Raw genomic sequence first — 9681 nt, 5'->3', positions numbered from 1 at the left:
AGGTCACACAGCCTGGGCGTGGCAATCGCTGGGATTTAAACCCAACTGCTCTGTTCCCAGAGCCACCATGCTATGCAAAATTTTGTTGAACAAATTATGCATAAATATTAGTTTCTTTCCAAGAACAAGTGAGCTATATTATTTTTTTTTAAACAGGAGAGAATCAAATTTGATAGGTGTACCTGTGGGGAATCCACATAGATGTGAAATTCCTCCTGTATTAATCTTTTTTAAAGCTGGTAGATTAAAAGTACTTAAACCAGTGGACCATAAGCTAAATGTGGTGTGTGACCTGCACGTTAAGGATGGCTTTTATGTGTTAAATGGTTGAAAAAATATATTTTTATGAATTTTTGTAAAATGTTTATTTATTTTGAGAGAGAGAAAGAGAGACGGAGTGCAAGCAGGGGAGGGGCAGAAAGAGACGGAGACACAGAATCTGAGGCAGACTCCAGGCTCTGAGCTGTCAGCACAGAGACCGACAAGGGGCTTGAACTCATGAACCACTAGATCATGACCTCAGCCAAAGTGGGAGGCTTAACAGACTGAGCCACCCAGGTGCCCTTGAGAAAAGATTTTTTTTAATAATATTTTGAAACACTTTAAAGTTATACAAAATTCAAGTGTAATTTCCTCAAATAAAGTTTTCTTGGAAACCAAACATGTCCATTTACATATTTTACCATAAGAGCAAAATTAAATAGTTGTGAGAGAAACGGCATGACCCACAGAACCTAAAATGCTTACCATTTGGCACTTTCAGGAAAAGTTTGCCAACCCCCTGATATGACCAAAAACCCTTCGGCGAATGGAAGAAAGGTGGATGTGAGGACTTGAATGTCTCAGGAATGTTGTTGCCCTTCACCCCTCCCGAGGCCCTCTCCTCCCATTCTCGAGGGGCTGCGGGTGCACCTGCACTTCATTAGGGGATGGTGTTGGGTGGAAAGAAATTTCTGACATAGCAGTTGGGTGAATTTCTCGCGTGGAGAAAGAAGGCAGAAGGAGGCTTGCTGGTTGGGTGAAGGTGAGGGTCTCTTCTCAGTCCTGAATTACAGCCACATGAGTTTCTCTCTCATCTGTAGAACTATAACTTTGAATGAGCGTAGGAAGTGTAGGAGCTCAGCAGTCCCGGGAGGAGACGCTATGGCCCAATCACATCCTGGGTTGGGTGTCTTCTCCTTGGCCGGTCTGTGATCAGCAAAGCAGTCTGCTCAGACCCCTTCCTAGCACCTACCCGGTCTTCACTGGGAAACTGCAACGCCTCTGGGGCTTTTGCACAGGGCAAAAAGGGCACAGGGAGCCTGTTTGTCTGGGTTCTTTGCTGTCCTTTGTCATCGGCCCTCCAGGGTGGTGATCGAGGGTTGATTCCTTCCTTTCCGTCTTGCAAGTGATCAATAGGGTAGTAACAGAGAAATGTCTGCATGTTTTTTTTTTAATTTTCTAAAATTGTGGTAAAATACGTACAATATAAAGTTTACTATTTTAACCATTTTGAAGTGTACATTTCTGTGACGTTAAGTACATCCACATTGTTGTGCATCCGTCTCCAGAACTTTTTATCTTCCCAGCTGATGATACTCAGCATCCACTGGACAATAACTCCCATGATTCCCTCCCCCTAGGGCCTGACACCCACCTGTTTCTGCCTCTATGATTTGATATCTCTAGATATTTCATGTCAATGTCACCATGCAATATTTGTCCTATTGTGTCTGGCTCGTTTCACTTAGAATGTCTTCAACATCATCCATGTTGCGGCATGGGTCAGAATTTCCTTCCTTTCTAAGGCTGAATAATATTTGATTGTATTTTATTTTGTTTATTCATCTGTTAATGGAAACTTGAGTTGTTTCCACCATTATTTTGTGAATAATGCTGCCATGAACATGAGTGTGCAAATAACTGTTCAAGTCCCTTCTTTCACTTCTTTGGGATATATATATATATACGCATATGTATGTGTGTGTGTATATATATATATATATATATATATCCATCCATCCATACACACACACACACATAAAAAAAAGTGGAATTGCTGGGTCATTTGGTAACTCTATTTTTAAGTTTTGGAGGAACAGCCATACTGTGTCTCATAGTGGCTGTACCATTTTGCCTTCCCATCTTCACTGCATAATGGTTCCAGTTTCCCCATATCCTTGGTAATACTTATCCCCTCCTTCTTTGTAATAGTAGCCATCCGAATGGGTATTCAGTGGTATCTCATTGTACTTTTCACATTTCTCTAATGGTTCGTGATGAGGCATCTTTTCATTGGCCGGTTGTCTGTCTTTTTTGGAGAAATGTCTGTTCAAGTCCTTTGTGCATTTTTTTAACCAGATTGATTTTGTTGAGTTGTAGTTCCTTATATATTTTAGATATTGCTCCCTTATCAGATATATAATTTGCCAATATTTTTTTCCTATCCCGTGTGTTGCTTCTTCACTCTGTTGATAGTGTCCATTGATGCACAAAAATTTTAATTTTGACGTAGTCCGACTTATCTGTTTTGTTGTTGCCTGTGCTTTTGGTGTCATAGCCAAGAAATCATTGCCAAACCCAATGCTATTGAGGCTTTTCTCCTTTGTTTCCTTCTAAGAGTTTTACAGTTTTAACTCTTAACGTTTAGGTCCTTGTCCCATTTGGGGTTAATTTTTATATATAGTGCATGGTAAGGGTCCAACTTCATTCTTTTGCATGTGGACATCCAGTTTTCCCAACATCATTTGTTGAAAAAACTATCTTTTCCCACACATTGAGTGGTCTTGGCACCCTCATCAAAAATCTTTGATCATATATGTGAAGGTCTATTTGTGAGTCAGCTGGAGTTTTGATATTAGCAGGCATGCTGCTCAAGTCTAGACCTAAGTTGTGTAAATGCTCCATAGATGATCTAATTAAAGAGTCAATGCATTCATGCTATTAGACCATTGATGACAGCTTATCTTGTGCTACAGTTTCCGATGCATAAATCCGTATCACCATAGGCTTGCAAGCTCCTAGAAAGCAGGAACTCTCTTATAATTCACATATAAACTTACTCTATGTGTTTTGTGCAACTATTATGTGTCTGGTATCATATAGCTCTAAGGATGCAGACATTTTTATCCAAGAGCTTGCAGATTAGTGGAGAAGCAAACACGCAGGCATACGAATGTCTTTTTGTGAGAAGAGTGCTCTAGAAGGTGAACTAGGGGGACAAATTTGTGAGAAGAGTGCTCTAGAAGGTGAACTAGGGGGACAAAGAAGAAAGTGGTAAAATCCAACGAGAGAGGAGGGACGAACTTCTCAGAAGTGGTGACACTTCTGCTGAGTTTTGGAGGATGATTCAGAGTTTGCCTGACGAAGAAAAAAGGGTGGAGGTCATAGGGACATTCAAAGCAGAGGAGCCATGTGTTGGAGGGAGCTGGAGGAAGGCCACAATATGCCACCAGAGGACTATCCTGGAGCATATATTACAAGGCCAGGAGAGTGGATGAGGAGCTTGGTAGGCAGAAGTCAGGTCCCAGAATGTGAACTTTATTATGCATGTGACTGAAAGGATTTGCGTGTCTACCCCTTAGACCAGTCTTTAGCACCTGTAATTATTTCTTCATTTGATTTTAGTCTAGTAAAATAATTATTTGTGTTTCTTTCCCTTCTCCCATATTGCCTCCTTTGCTTCTTTTTTTTTCTTCTCTCTCTTTGTTTTCTTTTCTCTTCCCTCTTTGGTGGCTTTCCTATTTTTTCCTGGAGATACATCTCAGCTACAGAAGAACATAAACAACACCGGGGCGTGAATTCAGACAAAACAACCACCACAAAAAAGGGAACTCATACAAGAAAACATTGAAGCTACCTAGGTTAGGCTCAGTTGAACTTCCAAATGTGTTTTAAATTAGGTCATCTCAACCATGACTACAAGTTCAAAACATTCAAAGCAACCTTATTGGAACTGGAACAAGGCATATTTGGTTTCCTCTAAAGGATTTTTATAAGTGTAGCTAAGATCAGAGCTCTCAAATGTGAAAATACATAAAATGAAAGCCCATGAGCAAATGGTCTTCATAATAAATGGCATTAAAACTTCCAAACTACCAAAAGTTGTAATCCCTTAGTAACATATTACTTATAGGAGGGGTGCTTATTCAGCCTCCTCATTTATCTGGGCAGGGCCAATCTGACGAAAGTGAGCAGAGGAAGCATTGGGAACAATCAAAACATATGCCGAGTCCATAAACTCAGACAGGATTTGCTCTCCTTTTAACCCAATACAAGCAAACTTGGTTGCCTAGTTTCCTAAGAGACAGAATATGACCAGTAAGTTACAAGGGCACCAAAAGAGAGATGGCTAGAAACAGGTACAAGTTCTTCTGAGAAAAAAAAATACTATTGGTTTGATAAGGAGAAGACAGAAAAAAAATATGAAAAGAAAGATCCACAAACTTCAAGGAGAAAACCAATATACTATATATATATATATATATATATATATATATATATATATATCATCTTGGGATTATTTAATAAGGACATGGAGACCTGCCTACCTCAATAGCCTACAATGTATCTCTAAAGGAAAGCACAGAATCAAAGTTCATGTTCATAATAATCCCTTCCACCAGTATAGTTTGGGCGCACAGAGTAGCAACAATAAACTATTTGGAAAAATTCACTTCTGCAGAAATAACTGTATCTTATTCTGTCATGATGCCAGTTAAACGAGTTATCAGACCACCTCACCTAACTTCAGCCTAATTCCCAGTTTAATTACCATAATAGCAAAACTATATATAGTTAGAGAACGTATATAATTTTCCTTTGCACTAAACATGACCTTAATCAAGACTCAGTTTCCTTATCTGTAAACTGATGATCATAATGTTGTATATATCATAGATCTGTTGTAAGAGCAAAACCAGAGAATTCATGTTCGGCATCCAGCGTTTTACACACTCAATGCTTCTTAAATGCGAAATACTACCATATTTTCCACGGCCACCATCACCATTGCCATCACCACCGCCATTATTGATCTTGTACACTTTACAGTAGAACCTTGGTTTGCAAGCATAATTTGTTCCATAAACATGCTTCTAATCCAAAGCACTCGTGTATCAAAGCAAATTTCAAGTACCATTGGCTCAGTCGTGATCATGTGATGCTTGAAGTCACGTACTGCTCGTAGTGCAAGACATCGCTCGTTTATCAAGTTAAGATCTCTTACATATGTTTGCTCATCTTGTGGAACGCTCACAGAACACGTTACTCGCAATCCAAGGTTTTACTGTACCTGCGTTCCTATTTATGAGCTATGGGATCTTGGGAAAGTCAGCTAGCTTTTTTCTGCCTCAATCTTCTCATCTAGAAAACAAAGAAAATCTATATAATACCTCCCTCCTGGGGTTGCTACAAGGTTAAATGTGCTAATATATGAAAAAACACAAGCACAGAGTAAGAATCTGAGTACTATTGGCCATAATTACTATTGTTGTTATTACCCTCCATTTTACTTTTATTTTTTTTAATTTTTTTTTAAATTTTTTTTTCAACGTTTACTTATTTTTGGGACAGAGAGAGACAGAGCATGAACGGGGGAGGGGCAGAGAGAGAGGGAGACACAGAATCGGAAACAGGCTCCAGGCTCCGAGCCATCAGCCCAGAGCCTGACGCAGGGCTCAAACTCACGGACCGCGAGATCGTGACCTGGCTGAAGTCGGACGCTTAACTGACTGCGCCACCCAGGCGCCCCCATTTTACTTTTAAGGATGGTAGTTCTCAACGTGTGGTTTGGGGACCCTGGGGTGGTCCCTTTTCCAGGCGGTCCATGAGGCCCAAACTATTTTCATAGTAATATTAAAATGTATCGTTTTCACTCCCACTCCCTTGAAAGTACAGTGGAGTTTACCAGAGGCAACATGAACTGTGATATCACTACAGATGGAATGCAGAGGCACATTTGAGGCTCCAGCTGTCTCCTATTAAACAATAAAGAGATTTACAAAAATGTAAAACAATGTTTTTTTTGAATTTTTGCAAAATGTAGTTATTTTTCTGAAAAGTATGTTTTTATGGGGTTTATGGCTATTATTTATTTAAATTGATAAATGGTTTTTTTTTTAAGTTTATTTATTTATTTTGAGAGAGAGCGAGTGAGTGGGGGAGGGACCGAGAAAAAGGGAGGGAGAGCGAATCCCAAGCAGGCTCTGCACTGTTAGTGCAGAACCCAACATGGGGCTCGAACTCACGAACAGTGAGATCATGACCTGAGCCACAATCAAAAGTTGAACACTTAACCACTTGGGCCGCCCAGGTGCCCCAAAATGAATGAGTGTTTTTTTAAAGATTAGTTTTCACTTCTAATATGGTAAATATCAGTAGGCATATCCACAAAACCCAGAAATTCTTTGGGCTTCTCAATAATTTTAAGAGCATGAAGGGATCCTAAAATAGAGAAGTTTGAGACCTGCTATTTTGGTGTAGAAAGCTTCAGAGTTATTGACATCCTCAAGGTCACTTGCTTAAGATTTGAGTATAAGTAGAGTCAAGTCTCAACCAAAGTTTTCTGGTAATGAAACCTACTGGTTATTATAATACCTCACACCCCAAAGGTCATGGAGCTCCCACTTGGGGAGAGGGGCCACTGGTATCATGATGGGTTTACAGCTGAGTACTGTTGCAGGGCTCCGTCTGCTCTATTTAGTAGGACTCTAGTCTTCACGTGGCATGCAAGGTAAATAAATATTCTCCGACACCTTAAATTTTATTCCAAGTGGCTAATCATCGCAGAATCAAATCCATACTCAGTTCTTGCCTGGTGATTAAGAGGCACCTAGTGTTAATACTCTTAAGTTGTGGTTCCAGAGTCCAAACTGATTCCCATCACGGGTTTTCAATCTCAAATATCAGGCAAGAGTTCTCACCCATTTGTAAGCCACGTTAAGTACGCTTTTCAGGAGTTCAAGAACTAATCCCTGAAGGAACTGGGTCAAGTTCTTCCCAATCCTGTCCCCATACCACGGATATCTAAGCTTCAGTTTTAAGGCCATACTTTGGGATGCTGGGGCATACTTAAAGGAAGGGAAATAAGCAGGGACAGTCTTCCGCAGAAAAGACATATGTGGTCTCCCTTTGAACAAACATTTGATACTTGAGTGCATTTCACTGGAACAAATTGGTTTAAGTATGTAATATTCTGATTTAGGGTTCCCACCATTGTCTTGGTGCAAAGTTGACACCTGCTACATTGTTTAAGATCTTTTGTCTCAGAGGCTTCGGATTTTCACACACATATACACACGCATATATAATGCATTTGGTTGGGTTGGATTGAAATCTTCAGTAGTAATTCAAAGAGTGGCTTACAGGGCAATGTCACAGGTTTGCATGCATTATGCAGGATTTTCTGCTAAGTGAAATGGGCTTTTGGAAATTAAATTGGTTTATTTCAATCCAATGCTTATTTGACATATATGTCACATTTATGCTGAGGGATCATACCATTCTTCTATTTCTGCTCCAATAATGTTAATTCTTAAAACGTTACCCTACATAGGCTGTTATTACACAATGCCAAATATCCATCTGGAAATGATGAACTTTTATTTTATTATCCTCATCTTCCCAAATCTAAAATTTGATAAGACGGACTTAAATTACCTGGATGTCTAACTGTTTTCATTTAAAGCTAGATGCCATAGCATCGTAGAAAGCCAGAAATAAGCAACGTGAAACGAAAACCACTTTGATCAAACTATAGAGCATCCCAGAACAAAACAATCCCACTCCAATATTTTGCTAAATTTAATAATTTCACCCAATCGCTATCAGATCAGTTTGTGTGTGGAATACAATGTGCCGAGCAAAACAAACTATTTTACTATTGACATAATGCGGAAGGAGGACGGGGGCCTGGAGAACTAAACACGAGACACGCTGGGCAAGGCAAAGGTTAGATTCTCTCCTTCTCCTCCTTGGAGGGTCTGGGCAGAGCTGGAGCGGGAACGCTAGTCCTCTTATCTTTGAGTCTATATAGAGGAGGCCACTCCTGTTAGGTCTTTTTCCCAACCAGCACTACGGTTTTGGAAGAGAGGCATACAAGGGGAAGATCTATCCTACTGACTTATATCATAGCGAAGGGTCCCCCCTCTCTCAGGTTCCCAGCCAGTGCCTCAGCACACCCTGGACACACTCCAGGCTTTTGGGGATGATCCACCCATTCCCTCCACATCACTAATGTGAGAAGTAAGTGAGATGATTCATTTTCCGAAAATACCAAATAAAAGCTGTGCTGTCTGGTTAACAATATAGGTTTACAACCTATTGGGAAGATGTATGAGCCCCGCCCCCCTCTCCAGTGGAGTCCCAAACCCTTAGAACCTCCTAGTTCTTCTTCCCCTCTCCATTTCGAGGGTTTATTTTTCACGGGCTTTGCAATGAGCATGTGCCAAAGAACTGAAGTCTCTGCGTCACCTCAACGAATGTACATTGGTTCCTATCAGACTACTTTTTGCCTTACGTGGGCATAGGAGACTTCCGGGCAAGGCTGTAACCTCTGTAGCACTCAGCCAATGAGGAATCAAGGGAAGGACTTGCACACTAGGAGATACATTGTCTGCTGGAACTGCCCTGAGTGTGCCTGTCCACCAGACACCCGCTGGTGCGACAACGTTGATTAAAGCCTTGCTTCGCTGGGTTCTGAGTCTCGGCGTCCCTCCTTTGGTTGGGTCAGCGGGTTTATTTCTCACAACTACATAATCTAAGACTTGGAAATGCAGTCAACAGCCTGCTACAACACCCACTACTACTGCTGGGTATTCGTCTGTCTCGTCCTAGAGAGTTACCTAATTTAGACCTTTCCTGGGACGCAAGCCTACACAGAAAAGGCTGACCAATTTGAGAACAATCCTGTAAAAGTTATCCAGGCTGGAGCTATACCATCAAAGTTTGTGAGGCATTTAAGTATTTTGAGATTTCCATTTAATCCCTTTTTTGTCCTGCCTAGAGTTTGGCTTCATTTTCCTCCCTTCTCTACTCAGATCTACAATATTCAAATGGGAGTTCAGTTAGCCGTTTTCTCAGAAATCTGGGGAAAAAGTGAAGTCCTCTCATGTTCCTAAGCTCTACCTTTTTTCAGCTAGCTGGCCAGCTGAGCCCCAAAATGGGTTTTGCTTGATGATCCAAATAAATGATTTGCATCTTGTAGCCTTGGTCTTGGCCTCAAATGGGTGAAAATAGAATAAGGCTTTTATGAGAAACATTGCTGATAAATTGTCCAAAATGACCGTGCTTGCTCAAACCCTCCCTAATGAAATTGAAAGATGGACAAGTTGTATGTCCATGCAATTCAGTTCAACAAATAAACCATTCAACCTGTATTTACGGAGTGCCTACTATGTGCTAGCGTCTGAAAATAAGAGTTAGATAAAAGATAGATTTCTCTTTTACGAAGCTCACAGCCTAAGAGTCACAAAAGCAAACAATGCGGTGCTTTGGGAACACAGAAGGCGAGGATACTTTCTTTATCACGATTACCATGGCAAGCTCCTACAAAATACATAGAGTGTCCCTTGCTGAGTCCCCAGCAGAAATAGCCCAAGCATTCTGGGAGACGCCCTGTTACTTCCTGATCCTCTGTGGCCCACGGCTGCAATGATTAATCTCCAGAAAAGCTACAGTTTAGCACCTGTTGAACGATATTAG

The sequence above is a fragment of the Felis catus genome, chromosome D1 (assembly GCF_018350175.1).
Source record: "Felis catus isolate Fca126 chromosome D1, F.catus_Fca126_mat1.0, whole genome shotgun sequence".
NCBI lineage: Eukaryota > Metazoa > Chordata > Mammalia > Carnivora > Felidae > Felis > Felis catus.
Note: the sequence above shows the minus strand (reverse complement) of the source record.